The sequence below is a fragment of the Pantherophis guttatus genome, chromosome 2 (genome assembly GCF_059756535.1).
Source record: "Pantherophis guttatus breed Tessera chromosome 2, ASM5975653v1, whole genome shotgun sequence".
NCBI lineage: Eukaryota > Metazoa > Chordata > Lepidosauria > Squamata > Colubridae > Pantherophis > Pantherophis guttatus.
In genome coordinates this window covers 211,467,657-211,484,011 of record NC_142064.1, presented here as the reverse complement: position 1 = coordinate 211,484,011, position 16,355 = coordinate 211,467,657, and the positions used below count along the sequence as shown (strand labels likewise).

Sequence of the window (16,355 nt, the reverse complement as noted above, 5' to 3'; positions counted from 1 at the left end):
GAACAGAACTGGTTTTGAACACTCTTTAGTTTCAACAAGTTTTTCTCATTTCCAATCATCAAAGTAATATCGTATCTGAAATTGCTGATGCTTCTGCTAAAAAAATTAATTCCAATTTATATTTCTTGTTGTCCAGCATTTCTCAAGATATATTTTACATATCTTCTTCTTGTTGTGCCATATCTGTCATCGGACGTTGATGATCAAGTTGGCGATCCTACTTTTATTAACAGCCACATGAAAAAGTGCTGCTGAGTTCGAAACTCCGGCCTGCCCATCGCCAGCGCGCGTCACTTTTATTAAGAAGCAACCAATTTCTTGGCCGCGGGGGGGTGAGGGGGGGGAACGGTCGTCGGAGGAAAGAGTGCAAGTGGTTAAAGAGAATTAAATTCGCAGAGTAAAGTCACTGAGAATTAGAGTCGGGCTAGGAAAGGAGCGGGGATTATGACTTTTACTACGGAAAAGAGGAGCGCCGCCTTTCCAAGCCTGAAACTTGGAATGGTTTAGCCCCCCCTAGCAACCCTCGCGGGCGTCCTTGGAGCTTGGAGACCGAGCGGTTGGGCCGGCTTAGGAAGGGAAGCCTGCAGGCTCGGTGGGTATCGACGGGACTGGTGGCGCTGGGAAGGCGGCGGGGTGGGAGTTGCGTCGTTTCTGGCGGTGGGGCTCGGCTGCTGTGAGGGCTCCGTCCGAAAGCCTTAGGACAAGCCTTCCGATATCGGCCACCCAGCCGGTCTATGGGGGCAGCCTGGCCAGTCTGGATGGACGACGTAGCGGGGTGCCTCGAAGTGGGGCTGTGGGATGGGTCAGCCTCTCTGGAGGGCAGAGCGGAAAGCGGGCCAGACCGCTTTAAAGGCTCTCTCGGGGCTGTGGTTTCTCTGGGTCACGGAGCCGAGAGCGAACAGAGTTGAGCGGTCGGGCAATACAGATAGTCCTCGACTTAACGACAGTCCGTTTAGTGACCGTTTGAAGTTACAGCGGCACTGGTGGAAAAAAAAGCGGCACGTGGCCGTTTTTCACACTTACAACCCCATGCTCACGTGATCGAAAATTGGGATGCTTGGCAACTGACTCCTACTTATGGCAGTTTGCCGTGTCCTGAGGTCACGGGAATCCCCTTTCTGACAAGCAAAGTCAAGGGGGAAGCCAAATTCACTCAACAAACTGTGTTACTAACTCAACAATTGCAGTCATTCACTTAACCACGGTGAGGTCTCAAAATGGGGCAAAACTCACTTAACAAATGTCTCGCTTAGCAACAGAAACTTTGGGCTCAGTGTGGTGGTAAGTCGAGGGCTACCTGTATGTGCCTGCAGTAAATAAATAAGTACATGATGGCTTGCTGAATAATGCACCGTGGGTTGGGTCTCCATCACGTGCTAAAGTATAGTTCGCAGAGCACAAGGACCTGGTTCCTTATTTATTTATTTATTTATTTATTTAATTTGTATACCGCCCTTCTCCCAGAAGGGACTCAGGGCGGTGAACAGCCAAAATTAAAAAACATACAAATACAAAAGTTAAGATAATTAAAAAGAATTAAATCACTAGCTTCCCAATTTAAAACCCCCAAATCCATAAAATTTAAAATCCCAATTTAAAAACCATTTAGGCTAGTGCCTTCAAGACACTAAGCCACAAACAAGGCAAATACATTGTGGTCCAATATGTTGTGAGCCATTTTGCAGAATCGGTATTATTCAGTACAAGCTAAAGTGAGAGCCCACGCAGGAAAGATGCTCCTTATTGAAACTGCTATTGTGTGAGGATTTATTCAGTCACAAATCAAGCCAAGTTAAAGGAAGGATCTGGCAAGTAGTGCCTCATAGATGGAGTCCAAGGCAGAGTAGGGCCAAATCAACATATGGTTGGCAAGAGCCTAGGATCACAACTGTTTCTGTCAGTTCTAGTCAGAAGAAAATATTCAGAAAGTATTGGCCCAGTGTGGTTTGGGGCATTATATCACTGTCTTTCGAGAAGGAAGTAACTTCTAAATCTGGAGCCCAGGAAAACCTTTGTATAGATTCATTTCAAGAGGTTTTTCAAATAGTCACTTGTTGGTAATTTTGTGCACAGACTGTTGCCTATACTGCACATGGGGCTTTCCTTGAAAATTGGTCCAAAGCTGCTGCTTATCAGCAGATGGGCAATTATGGACATGTCACAATATACTCATGGAACATCTTTATTTTGTGAGCTGCACTGTTTTCCAGTTGGTTTCTGGATATAGTAGTATGTGGGGATGACCTTAGAAGATAAAAGGAAGAGCCACAGACTTTTAGACTTGCAAGACTCTGTTTATGTAACATAATAAAAGAGTTAGTACTCATGATTTGTGCTTCTTGTCTGGACTACCTCAAAGGACTAACATTTTGCATGTCTTCAAGTATTTCTCTTCTACTTACTTTTACTCTCCAGAAAACTAAGGATGGTCCCATCTGAAATACTTCCTATGTCCGCTCTGTTTCTGTGGGCTGACATATCATGTGTGACAGTTGTCTAGTCTGTGGCTCTTCCTCCCGTCAAAGCTTTTCCTACACACCAGTACAGCTGGTTAATATCTTCATAGTATAGATAATCCTTGCTTATCAGCCATTTGTTCAACCACTGTTCAAAGTTATGTTGGTGCTGAATAAATGGTAGTTATAGTTAACCTTCCAGAGTTATGGCCATTGCAGCAATTAAAATTAAAATTGGGTGCTTGGCAGCCTGCCTATGTTTATGACCACAGGGTACATTTTGAGTGTCCCCACCTGCCTATCCCAACATTTCTGCCTTTTTGGGCACCCTACATTCTGCTGCCTATCTCTGACGTCTCCCACCATACCCAAGTGACCTTTGCAGTCTTATTCCTGCTGTGCTGTGGCAGCAGCTGACCCTTTGTAAGGCCTCCATGAAGCTATGTAAAGATCTTACAAAGGGCCATCAACTGATGAGGCCAGGTGTGCCTCAGTAGCAGAAGGAAGAAAATGGTAAAAGTCAGCTGGGAGCAATGAGGGGGCAGCAATGGTGGATTGCAAAAAGCGGCAGAGATGGGGTGGGGAGATAGGTGGGAAGAGTTGAAGTGGAAGTGAGAGTTTCAGAACAGGAGAAGCTTGAGGTCCTCACCTAATAACAGTAAGGTAATAATCAAACAACCTCAATTAGGACTATCAGAAAAGCAGTGCAGTTATATGATTTTTTTTCTTTTAATACAATTTTTATTTTATTTTCAAAGTTAAAATACAAACTCCAAAAAAGAAAAGAAAAGAAAGAAAAAAAGAGAGGGGAAAAAAGACAAATATAAAACATAAAACCAGAAAAATATGCATTGAAAACAAAGTAATAAAGTTAAATATACTGTAGATTGTCCATCCTGTTGAATACTGATATTACTTACTGAGAATTGTGATCCACTGGATTCTCTTCCCAGGCAAGTACACAGACATCTGAGGATCATCATGAGTTATTCCAAGTCCTGTTCAAAACTGACTTTGGCAGCAAAGTCAGCTATTCGTTGGCAGGAGAAAAATGCCATTTTCTGGAGACTCCCCAGTTAAGTGACGTTTCATCTAATGGCCACTTTGCTTAGCAATGGAAATTCTGGTCCCAATTAGGTTCATCAAATGAGGACTATCTATATAGGATTTGTCACTATGAGGTATTGTCTCTTACAGCTTATGCCTCTCCTGTGTGATAGTTCCCATCAGGAATATGTAATTGATTCTCATCAATTACATAGTGTCATTTTATGGGACTGAAGAAATAGGCCTTTACTGTCATAGCAGCTGAAGAGCATTCACCAGAGATTTGTATGGCCCCTACCCTGGCTTTCATAAACAGGCCTTAAAAACCAATTCTTCCTGGGTATGTGGTAGGCCTCTGTTGGGAATATTTATGTCTAGGTTATTTTATTGATATTTCTGAACATTTATTGTACCTCTTTACTTGTTATTTTGTTCTGAACTGATTTTAATGTTATATACCACTTACAGTTGTTATGGAGTCTGGTGGCCTTAGAAATTTGATAAATAAATTCATAAAGACAAAGACAAAAGGAAGATAGAAGGTGACCTCAAAACACAAAAACACTCGTTTGAACTCTGGCAATAAGCTATTGCCAAAGAACAAAATAAAGTAAGAAATTTCAAGATTGTAAATATAAGGCAGAAAGTTGACGAGGGCAGACCTTCATAGCAGCTTAATTTTTTTTCCAGCCTATATTTTCAGCCATTGCACAAAACAAAGGCAAACTAAAACTTATGTAACTAACTTCAGAAATGCAAAAACAGATCTGAAAAACATTTTTTTTAAAAAAAAAATGGTATTGGGAACTTTTGTCATATAATCTGCCCTCACTCTCTTGCCCTCCGGCATTTAAAAAAAGCAAAAGGCATGTAGTTTAAAAATGAAACATTGGAGGGAAAATGAAAGATAGAGCAAAGGCTCTATCATGCTCCTTTCAAATAACTTGCTTGTTTTCTTTCTCCAAGCCTTAAAAAAATATTAAAAAATGAAGATTTTTGGAGTTTCTCCCCATACATGCATACATATTTCATTACTACTTTTCTCATGAAGAGTGGTGTACAAAAAGGAAGTGAAACAATCTCCAGTAAAAACAAGCAAATAAGAACAATTTGAAAAAACAGCCTACAAGGTAGTCTGGTTCTAGAAAAGTTGTTTACCTTGTGGATGCTTATCTTAAGTAACATGTTTTTAATTTTTGTTTAAGCAACACAGGGTAGAAACAATCTTCCCAAGGAGAGAATTTCATAATTAGGACACTACAATTGAACAGTCTTTTTTCTAGCCACCATAATGTGAGAGAGACTGAGTAGTTGCATCAGGATTAGGATCTAAATCTTCATTGGCTCTAAAACAAAGTCCAAATTTGGAAATCAGATAGAGGGGCTCCTTGAGCATTTGATGAATCTACTGTTCCATTAATATATTTGATCCTGATTCAGGTAATTTAAGACACAATAAGCAATCAGAGATCATTTTTCCTGAAATGCACTGAACAACAAAAATTGTACGCTGCGATATTTAAATAATATATTGTCTGCAAGGTGGTAAAATGATGGTTTAGTTTAGTAGGATTAAAGCATGTGTACATAGAAGTTGTGTTCTATTAATAGCACAAATTGATGTCTCTACAGATAATTAAAATCTTCTATAGACCAAAGCTTGGCGCTTGATCCATAAAATCCTCTGCTCTATGGAAGAAAGTATGCAGTTGGCATATACAAAAGGCATCTTTGATCCATCTTCCTGAGTCTAGAGCAAAATAGAAGCAAGTTCCAAATGACTGCCATCAGTCACCACAAAAGTTGGTATATTGAGATTATAATAAACCAGACAAGGTTGTTTAATGGTCTAATTTTTCAGTGAAATGCAGAGTCAGCTGCTGCAGATCAGTGCCAAGTGGTTCCCTTTTTAATCAGCAGTCAGAATGGGTCTGCATAATTAAGAATAACTGTCATACAATAGTTACAGTAGCTAGAAAAGAACCAGCAAATCCAGATTTTCAAGAGTTGAGCTTGCAGAATAGCTTCTGCCTTCTTTGAATCAGGTTTAATTTCCTCAGCTGAGATAACATGCCAACAATCTCTTCAAAACCAAAATGATATTTGTTTTATTTAGTTTACATCATTTGAGAGTTTAAACAGGACTTGATCAAGCCTATAATATCTGTGGTGCTTTTTCAAATGGGGAAATTCTGGTGGCAATTCTATTTGCCAAAACATCTGGTGCCTCTATGTTAGCAAATCTGATGCACCTTGCATAGAATGACAAAATGTTATCTCTTGGTACAGCTTTGTTTACTGCCCCTCCCCAGATTAATACAAGGCAGCTATAATAATTATATTTATAATTAATTAATATAATTAATTACAAATATAATAATAATATAACAACAAAAAAATAAAGGGGCTTGCCAGTTCCTAGAAGAATGAGAGTTATGCCAGAGGCTCAACCACAGTGGGCATGTGGCACTAAATGAAGAGGCACTAAATGAAGACTGCCTCTCCCATAAACAATATAGTGAAATATAATTTATGAAAACCCATTCTAGATTGTTTGTTGCCCAGATCAACAAGAACTTTGCAAGGTGTTGGAGTTCCTGGACATCTACTAATAAATGGGCTACAAGGACACAGGACTGTTGACTGTGCAAAGAGGGCTAGCAGTTGCAGAACTACTGGAAGAAAAGTTGTTTTACCTGTTTCAAATATACAAAGACAACAATGAAATAGTGATCTGTTATTACAAATCAAATTACAAATTATTATAAATTACAAGTCCAACAAGAAGAGGATAAGAGGGAAAGAATGCATCAGTTCTGGAAAGAGCAACAACCAGAATCAGAAATAACAGAACAGAAGCTAGCAGAGCAACATCAATTTGTAATACAGATTAAAGTATTCACAGAAGCAGAATTCGAGGAACTGCAAAGATCTACCCCACAGGGCAAAGAAATCGGAAGCTTTGCCAGAATAGCTCAGACAGTAGAGGCAAGCCAGGGGGAGTCCGCAATAGAAGAAGCAGCATAGCTATTGAATTATTTTCATTCCCAAACCAGACACCCCCTCCTCTGCCTTCTCCACAGAAAGAACAAAGCCTTCTAACAAAAAAAAACCCAACAACAATAGGAATTGAAACAGAGAATAACTGAGCATCTAGAACAGCACAAAAACACCAGAATAAGATTGCCTTCATTGAAGCTTGTTCCAAAGAAACAACAAGTAGCAATAGCAATAACACTTAGACTTATATACAGCTTCACGGTGCTTTACAGCCCTCTCTAAGCAGTTTACAGAGTCAGCATAATATTGCCCCCAACAATATGGGTTCTCATTTTACCAACCTCGGAATGATGGAAGACTGAGTCAACCCGGTGAGAATCGAACTGCAAAACTGCAGCCAGCAGTCAGCAGAAGTAGCCTGCAGTACTGCATTTTAACCACTGCGTCACCAGGGCTAGTCCAAGTATTAAAGGATGTCAATACTGTAATATGAAATATAAGCACTAGCTCACTACAAGAAACAAACCAACTAATGTATAGCACGGCTGCAGTTATAACTAGACACAAAATCAGCAAATGAGAAAACAGGCCAAAATGGAAGATCTGATTGAAAAATAACATGAGCATCAGAGGTGGTATTCAGTAGGTTCTGACCAGTTCTGGAGAACTGGTAGCGGAAATTTTGAGTAGTTCGGAGAACCGGTAAATACCATCTCTGACTGGCCCTGCCCCCATCTATTCTTGCAGTAACCTTCCCCTGGAGTGAGGAGGGAATGGAGATTTTACAGTATCCTTCCCCTGCCACACCCACCAAGCCACACCCACCAAGCCACGCCCACAGAACGGGTAGTAAAAATTTTTGAATCCCACCACTGATGAGCATTCTAAGATCAGATGCAAGCAATTAGAACAGATGAAAGAAAAACTGAAGAATAAAAAACCAAAAAAATACCCGATCAAGAATAATCACCTAGAACAAGGAAAATCAAGGAAGCACTGGAAGCAGCAAGTAACAGCTATAATCAAGAAGATCAGCAGATACGAAGCTCAAATTGCACACTATAGGTAGAATCTCCAATTCCAGTCAAATCATAAATGTTTCTACCAATCCATCAGTGGAGAGACTGTAACACTTGACAAAGTGCAGTTCTGGGACCAGTTATGGGACAACCCGAAAAAATACAACAAAAATGCAGCTTAGATAAAGGAGGTGGATAATAAAAAAAGCTGAAATGAAAGAACTTGTAATAAGAGCAGAAATGGTGGAGAAAAGGGCAAAGAAGATCAAGGATTAGTCAGCATTAGATAAAAATGAACTGCATGGTTTTAGGTTAAAACATCTGACTGGTCTATATCCATTCATTGCCAAACAGTTTAAGAACAGACTCCAATCAATCAATCAATCAATCAATCAATCAATCAATAAATAACCTGGAAATTGACAGATTAACACAATTGAGCAAGCAATGAAAATTGTAATATAATTTTACATTGTGGATTTAATTTCAGTCATGCACTAATAATAAGAATACTGCTGTTATTTTACAACAAAAGGACAATATTGGGATGAAGCAAATTTGCAACGTTGTAAAGAACAAAATGAAGAGAAAGAGTAATACTCGGGTGGGCTGCTGGGGGTTCGCTGGGGGTCAGGGCCTGGTGGCTCAGCAGACTAAAAGCATTGTGATTAACACCAGCTGTCTGCAATTACTGTAAGTTCGAATCTCACCAGGCTCAAGGTCGACTCAGCCTTCCATCCTTTCTAAGGTAGGTAAATTGAGGACCCAGTTTGTGGGGGCAATAAGCTGACTTTGTATAAATATACAAAAGGATGAAGGCTATTGCTTAACACATTATAAGCCGCCCTGAGTCTCCGGAGAAGGGCGGCATATAAATCAAATTAAAATAAATAAAATAAAATAAGAAGGGAAAATAAATGTGTATGCTATTCAATTTGTTGGTACAATCAACATGTTCAATATCTAACTTGTATCTTTGTGTTCTATTTTTGAAATACCACTATTCAACATTTTGCTTAATTCAGCATTTATAGCTTCTACCATACCGTATAGCTGTATGTCTGAAGATCTGTATGAAAGGCACAGTATATTCAAGCACTTTAAGCATTGAATATTCAGTAATGTATTCATGTCCTTTAAACAAGAAGTTGTATACCAATTGACTCAGTTGATTTTGAGAATAATTAGTGGCATTCATAATAGGGTTCACATGATCTCTTTTCTTAAGAACATGATAAGTAAAAGTAATTTTCAGTCAAGTATCTATTGAAGATATAGATCTCCTTGGATAAGAAATACAAAATAATCAACCACAATTCCAAATGAATTTGTGGAGTAATTCAGACATATATGTTGTAGGTGGGTGAGGCTGACCATAGGCAAAATTTAAAATAAATGTTGGCAACAACTTAACTCTGCTTGCAAATTCAATAATATCATCATCACCACCACCACTACCGTCATTCTAGCCATTGTCTATCCACTGGAAGATGAAGGCCTCTTTCACTTGTTTCCAGTCAATATGGTCCTCAGCTTTCTTTTGCCAGTTGGGCCTACAATATTTGCTGATGTCATCGTTGATCCACCTTATTTTAGTTGTGGGCGCTTTTTATGAAGTGGGATCCATTCTATGACTGCCTTCGTCCACCTGCAATCAGTTCTTGGTATGTGACCATCCCATTTCCAATTCATTTCTTTTACTCTTTTGATGATATCCTATATTTTCATTTGTTCTCTAATCCATGTGCAGGTCTTCCTATCTTGTCTTGTAATGCCAAGCATGTATCTTTCCATGGCTCTTTGCACCACTTGTAGCTTTTTTTTTTTATTGATTGTGAGGTTAGTATCCATGTTTCGCCAGCATATATAAGAGTAGGTAACACACTGATTGAAAACTTTTCAAGAATAGGGGGAAGTTGTTCTTGAAAATTGTGCTTAGTTTGCCGAATGCCTGCCAACCACATTTAACACACCGATCAATTTCCTTTATTGTATCACCTTCCATTGAGATCTGTTGGCTAGGGTATATATAGTAGTTTACTACATCTAGTTCTTTTCCAGATATATTTTTTTCTTTCTTTGGTGAATTTAATATACTTTGTTGTAAAGTTTTGTCTAGTCCCAGAATGTCTAGTTAGCATCCATGAACGCAGTTTCTTTCTCTTTGGAATCCAGAACATGAACTCATTATCTTCACTTTCTGTTGTCTTTTTATCCCCTACAGACTTTTCTCCTTTATATGGTTGTTCATGTTCTGTATGAGTTGCATCCTCATCTTATAACAATTCTTCTTACAATTTTAATCCATTTTTTGAAATATAAATAGGTAGTGTTCATTTGATTATTTATTTATTTATTTTCCTACCATAAACAAGGCATACTTAATACTCCTTCCTCCTCTTATTTTTCTCATGACAACAAAACACTGTGAGGTGAATTGAGCTGAGAGAGTGACTGGCCCAAGGTCACCCAGCTGGCTTTCATGGCTAAGGTGGGACTAGAACTCATGGTCTCCCAGCTTCTAGTCTGGTGCCCTAACCACTAGATCAAACTGGCTTTGTAATGTTGCAATGATCTATAGCAGTAAAAATATTTCTGCTTGTGACTGATTTGAATCCTGAAACATTGTGGCTCTAGCGATCTTTTAACTTCTTTTTATTAGCCCTGTCACCACTTTTTGCTGATGAACATAAATAATTAAATCTCTATAGAAATGCTGTCATTGCAGCCATTAGGGGACTTTCTTCTTGAGTACTTTCATATAATTTCTCATGGTAACTGCTGCATTATATGTGTCAAATCTATTGCAAATATGTGTCTGTTTTTTGTAAATGTATTTTCTCACTTCTCGATATTAAATCATACTGTATCTGCTGCTTAGTGCCTTAGCTGATTCCCTAAATGCATTGCCATATGCATCTACAGAAACTTTAGAAGCCTATAGGCGATGTCCAGCTTTTAATTGTTCCAACACAATGCTTATGCAAAGAGGGTAGTATTTATCCAAAGTACTTTTTGCTTATGGAAAAAGGTATGCTGGTAAGTTTTCTCCTGGTAAGTTTGAAAAAGAAACCAGTAGAGCTCCCAAGCAGTGCAGTCAAAGAGCATCCTCCTTGTTAAGCTTGATAGCAAGCATGCTTTTACAAACATGTAAAAATGTCCATCCGCGTGTTTATGTCATCTGGATGTTTTTAGTGACTTAGTCAGTCATGTTTCTTTTTAAATTATGTATTCTTTTAAATAACATAAGTCTCCAGAGTTTTTTTTGGATTCAAGTTGCCTCAAAATCCAATAAATAAATAAATATTAAAAAGGATGAAGAAAATAAAGCTAGCCATGCTTATATCATATTCCAGGATCTTACTTAACAATTGTTGTTGCTTTCTTAATAGGTTCTTTAGTCAGACTCTTGATTACATAATTGTTTTAGATATGCTTTTCCTTTCAGTCTATCTTTGTACACTTTTCCCAAGTCTTTTCTCTTCTGGTCTGCCACACAATCCTCTGAAATGTCTAATATTGTCTAAAAGACTAAAGGTAAACAGGCATAAAAGTGCACTTTTAAAACATTCATTCATGTATGCAAAACAAAACATTTATGCCCATTTTTAGTTTATAGGTTTATTCTAACACAAATGCTCCTGAATCATTTGCAAATAACCACACTAGCAGCTTCTCTAACCTTAACTGATCAGCAAAGAACAGGAGCAATCTTGTTAACCCCACAAGATAGACCAGACTAAAAAAACAAATGCCATTTAGGCCTGGACTATACTAATAGAGTCTTGCAAGGCTGAATGTGTCTCCTTCCCTCCACCCCCGCCCCACACACATTATCTTCATGTGAATTGGGGGCTTGTTTGAGATGTTTTTTCAAATTAATTTCTTGGAAGAGGTTTACACGCCACTTATCTGGCTGTTGCCTAGTAGTGGCTCTTCCTCTCATCCTTCAAGGATATTCCCTATGCCCTCTATAAATCTAGCCTTAAATTAAATGCCATAATCCTGTATCACAACATTGTTATAGTGCTCAAAAATTTTTAAACAACACAATGGTAAAGCAGAGAAGCGTCCAAGAGATTGCAACAGTAAGCCTTATAACAACTTGGGTCTTGTTGCTCCATCCAGTTTTTTTAGACATCACGTCCTACAATCCATACCCATCATGGCTGTATCTTCCATCTTTGAAAACTAAAAGGAGATGATCAAATTCAAAACCAGCTCAAACTCTTTTTGATACTTTCCATATACTTTACCACTACTAGTGGTAGTAGGAGCACTTAAAATCATTTTGAAACTGATGTGAAAAGGAGAGTCCAAAACAAGTATAATCAGCATTGTATATCATACATATATATAAATAAAATCTGTAAAATCTTTCAACTGTATGTTTAAGGCACGATTTTGGAAAAGGTGTACAAAAAACAATGTGCTGTGTTTTGCAGGATTTGAACTTCAAGGCACTTTTCTAAAATCAGACACATTTTGCTTATTCCTGAGATAAGCAAAGGATGCATTAAGGATGCATTAGCAAACAAAAACAGTAATTTGCTACTGTCCTTTAACCTTTTTAGTTACAACTGAATTTAAAAGTATTTTTTTCTTTCCTTGAGCTAACGATTGAGTCACTTTGAACCTCATTAAACAATTTATAGTTTTTATACTTAGTTGAAATATTACATCAAAGAAAAACCAATAGATCAAAAGCTTGTGCCAACGAGTAAGAAGAATATACCATGGTGAAGTTTAATGTTTCCAGTGTGAATTCTGGCTTTGAGTAAGAAACTCACATTGTAGTTAGTCTTCTCAGCACATACTGAGGCTTATGTTGTATCAGCATTTCCACATTTCATTTTCTCTTAGTATTATTCAACAATCCTAATATAGAATATTCTGTGTATATCCAGAACATGTATTTTTAAGATGTTGTGGAGCTGGTGGTATATCTTGATAATGCACTCAGCAATAGGATAGATGAGCTAGTGTGGGGTATTAGTTAGGATATCAGATTTTGTGATATTTTATAATATTTGTTATTGATCATTACATAGTAGTGTATGATATTTAATAAACCATGGACTATTGATAATATATAATTATATATTGATAATATATAATTTTCTTTAGTTTGTTAGGGGGAGCTTTTGTAACTAATCTTTTCCTTTTTTTTTTCTTTAAGTTTAAAGATTCTTTTGTTAGTTTTGTGGGAGGTTTGTGGTGTATTTAGATGTTTTGCCAACTGAGGGAAATAATATGAACATAAAATGTAATAATCATCAGTCACTTGCAAAAGGCAGCTTTAGTTTGAACAGCTTACATCCTGCAATGATAACTTCACCACATCAAACAATAATATCTGGCTATCCCAGGACTTATCGATAGCTGGATAAAAATCCAGCTGGATGGGTTCTGATAGAATGGCGTGTGTGTGTGAAAGAAGGATTCTATTTCTATACATCCTTACATCCCGCGCTATCCTATCAGAACCCGTTCTTCCATTCCCATCCACCCACCCCCAAGTCTCAACTGTCAGTATTATCTTTTCATTTCCCCACCATTAGAACTGTTGAAGCTTCTTGGATGAGAAGTGAGGCGTTTTCTTTCTCAAGGGAAAAAAACAATCTAGTTGTCTTTTGAAAACAGCACCTTTGAGATATTTGTTCATTTATTTCAGCAATATATTTTTCTCTTGATTATTAATTAATAAGGTCAGTAATATTGCATGAAAATGTTTTTCAAGAGTGTAAAAATTATCCAGGCATTTGTGTTTGAAAAACAATGACTTATTATTTTAAAACTTTGCTCTTCTCCCACATTATTGTAGGTTTAATTCTAGGGGAATGAAAGAATCAAACAAGACATCGCAATATTAGATTGAGTATAAAACATCTGTATCTTGTTTAGTGTTTTATAGATTCCTATATTTTGGTTTCTGGATCTATGAAGTATGTTTCAAATCCTTTGGGAATAGAGAAAATCTGTGTGGTATAATCTATTTTCACCCCAGTTGCTGACAGGGAAAAGAGAATTTTTCTTTCGCTTCCTTTTCTTAAAGTAAGAGAGCTAGTTGGCAAATTCAAAACTTTGTTCCTTTGAAGAAGGAAACACTGCCCTAGAATTTTAGAAGCATAACAAAGAAATTTTATAGAGATCCAAAACGAATGTTTAATACAATAACAACCCATTAACTGGCTGAAAGCTCAGCATCTTATACCCTTTGATAACAAGAAAGAACAAACAATTAGCTGTTCATCCATTCTATAGAAAGTGGGGGGAACAACTAGTCTTAAAATGATTCCCCACTGTTGAGAGAGATTATTACTCACCAGTCCATGACTGGAAAAAACTTAACCTGTATACAATTTCTGTTTCCCATTCTGTCCTATCTCTATTATGTCTGCTCCAAGTCACTGCCAAATGAATTTACAGTTGTAAAAAACAAGCAGGGGTGGTTCCTCCTATGCATCTGACAAATGGGCAGATTTTATCAGGATACCGAGCAGGAATTTGTTTTAACTGATGAATAGATTTTTATAATCTGATAGAATTTCAGTGAAGTGCCAGGGATTGTATCAGATGCACAGCAGCAAAACATTCAAGTTCATAAGTTTTTTTCTGGCTTCTCCCATACAGCTGGCCTTGAATGGCATATATTGTTTCCGTTCAGTGCAGAGTTCAGTACAGAGTCAACAACCCATTATTTCTTTTTGTTTCTTTTCTTACTGCGGATGTCACTTTAGGATAGTTTGTTCTGAATATAAACATATGCATAAGATGAGATGTACATTTAAAGCATAAAATAAGGCAAGAGTGTCATCACCAATGAATCAGATTTATATGTGTTTGCTAAAACATCCAATTGGAGATGGAAGGGTTTATTTCAACCTTTAATAGAATTCATAGGACCAAGAGCAACTCTTTTCTGTTCTCCACTACTTGAAACCTTTTGTCGTCTCAAAGCCTTGTTTGATTTCAGAGCCAGGTTCAAATAAAACAAAGCAATGGAATGCAGAGAAAAGCAGTTTTGCCACTTTTTACTGACAAAGTAATTAATATAGCTAAAACAAAGAGCATGTCTTTAACAAACACATGCACATCTGATTTGTCCAATCTATTGGGATAATATTCACTCATAGGCAGAAAATGTTTAATAGCACTGATAGTACAGGGAATAAAATTTTCCAGAGTAAAAAGATATGGAGGCGCTATTAATGAGAGTAGTCCAGTGAGACAAAAATTGTGTGTTTCCAAGTTGGCTACATTTCTCAGCAAATATTCACCTCATTTAGCATCAGAGACTAAATGGACACAGTTTTATAAAAGCAGCTAATGCTGATAGAATAGATTGGAAGGAAGAAGAAGATTGAATTTGAAAAGCGTTTTGTGATTCTTTTATGGATTTTTTCCCATACAAATCGAATTGTCATGCAAGTTGTTTATTAAGAAGTGTGTATATGGTGCTTATGTCCCTTGAGCATTCTTCTCAGTAGAACAGGCATAAAGCTTAAGTTTTCAAAGGTGAAGAGTTAGTGCAGTTTTTTTGGCCTCTCCTATGACCTCAAGGGAACACTGCTGGTACATCAAGGCAGACACAGTAGGTCAGTTTACATTAATGTTCCATGGTAGCAGTTCAACAGGCATAAAAGAGCCTAACCATGATTCATCAAGAGTCCATGGATCTTAGCTGATAACAATCTGTCATGCTGTGCTGCTACGAAAATAGATATGGGCCCAACATTAAACAGCTAATAAAAACAACACTCTCTGTAGGAAACTCGTTCTTCAAGGATTTAACTTTTAGTAGCAAAAGAAAACAAGCTGAAGCAAAAGAGTAAATGAAGATAATGATGGGGAAGTCTTTAGAGAAATAAATAGACTTGATATTCTGTTTCATTAAGAAATTCCTCTTATTAAAAAAGCACTTCTTGATTGCACTTATATTCCATTTTCACATGAAACTTCCAGCAGTCAAGGGCTAGTATAGTTGATATCTCCTTAGAGATGCCGCAGCATCAGATACTTTTTTCATTCTGATTTGAATGGATTTATGAGTATCCCATAATATTACAACATTTATTATGAGTCTTATGGAGATAGGGCAGCATACAAATCATACATACATACATACATACATACATACATACATACATACATATATATATATATATATATATATATATATATATATATATATATATGTAGGTCTTTGGTTATTCGGGTTTTCTCCCGCGTAAAATCTCCAATTTTACGCGGGAGAAAACCCGAATAACCAAAGACCTACATACAAACACCCGCGAAAACCTCAGAAAACACACACACACACACACACACACACACACACACACACATATATATATATTCATATATATATATATATATATATATATATATATATATATATATATATATATATATTCCCTTATCATTCATTCATGTATTAATTTTTTACGTTGCCTGACCTCCAGTGACTTTGGAAAGTGATGACAATCTTTTTGTCCATGACACTTTCTCAAATGTTGTTTAATAATGGAAATCAGACACACTTTTACACTCAGATACAAATTGTTTATTAATGGTACTAGAAGGAGCTAAGGCTAACCTAAGGAAAGGCAGGCACAAAAGGGTGGCAACAGTAGGAGGAGCCCCAGGAAAGTTCTTGGAAAACATCTGAGAATGTAGGAAAATGGCAAATTGGGCCAAATTGTATCTGGATCATAGTCTTAACTATTAATAAATGAACCCACTAAGTGAGCCATGCTCAGCCACTTCCACTTGTGCGTTCAAGAAGGTTGAAATGTCCACAGCAAATCTGAAATGGAAGGAGGATTTGAGA

General features: G+C 37.3%; 1 protein-coding gene across 1 annotated transcript in view; it reads left to right on the top strand.

Annotated features, from left to right (window-relative positions):
* The first annotated feature begins 531 nt into the window (after positions 1 to 531).
* The window catches only part of DNAH1 (dynein axonemal heavy chain 1), a 184,024-nt gene continuing 168,200 nt past the window's right edge, over positions 532 to 16,355 (top strand). The window contains exon 1 of the mRNA XM_034439656.3: positions 532 to 592. The gene's annotated coding sequence lies outside the window, so the exon portion shown is untranslated. The remainder of the gene's footprint in view (positions 593 to 16,355) is intronic.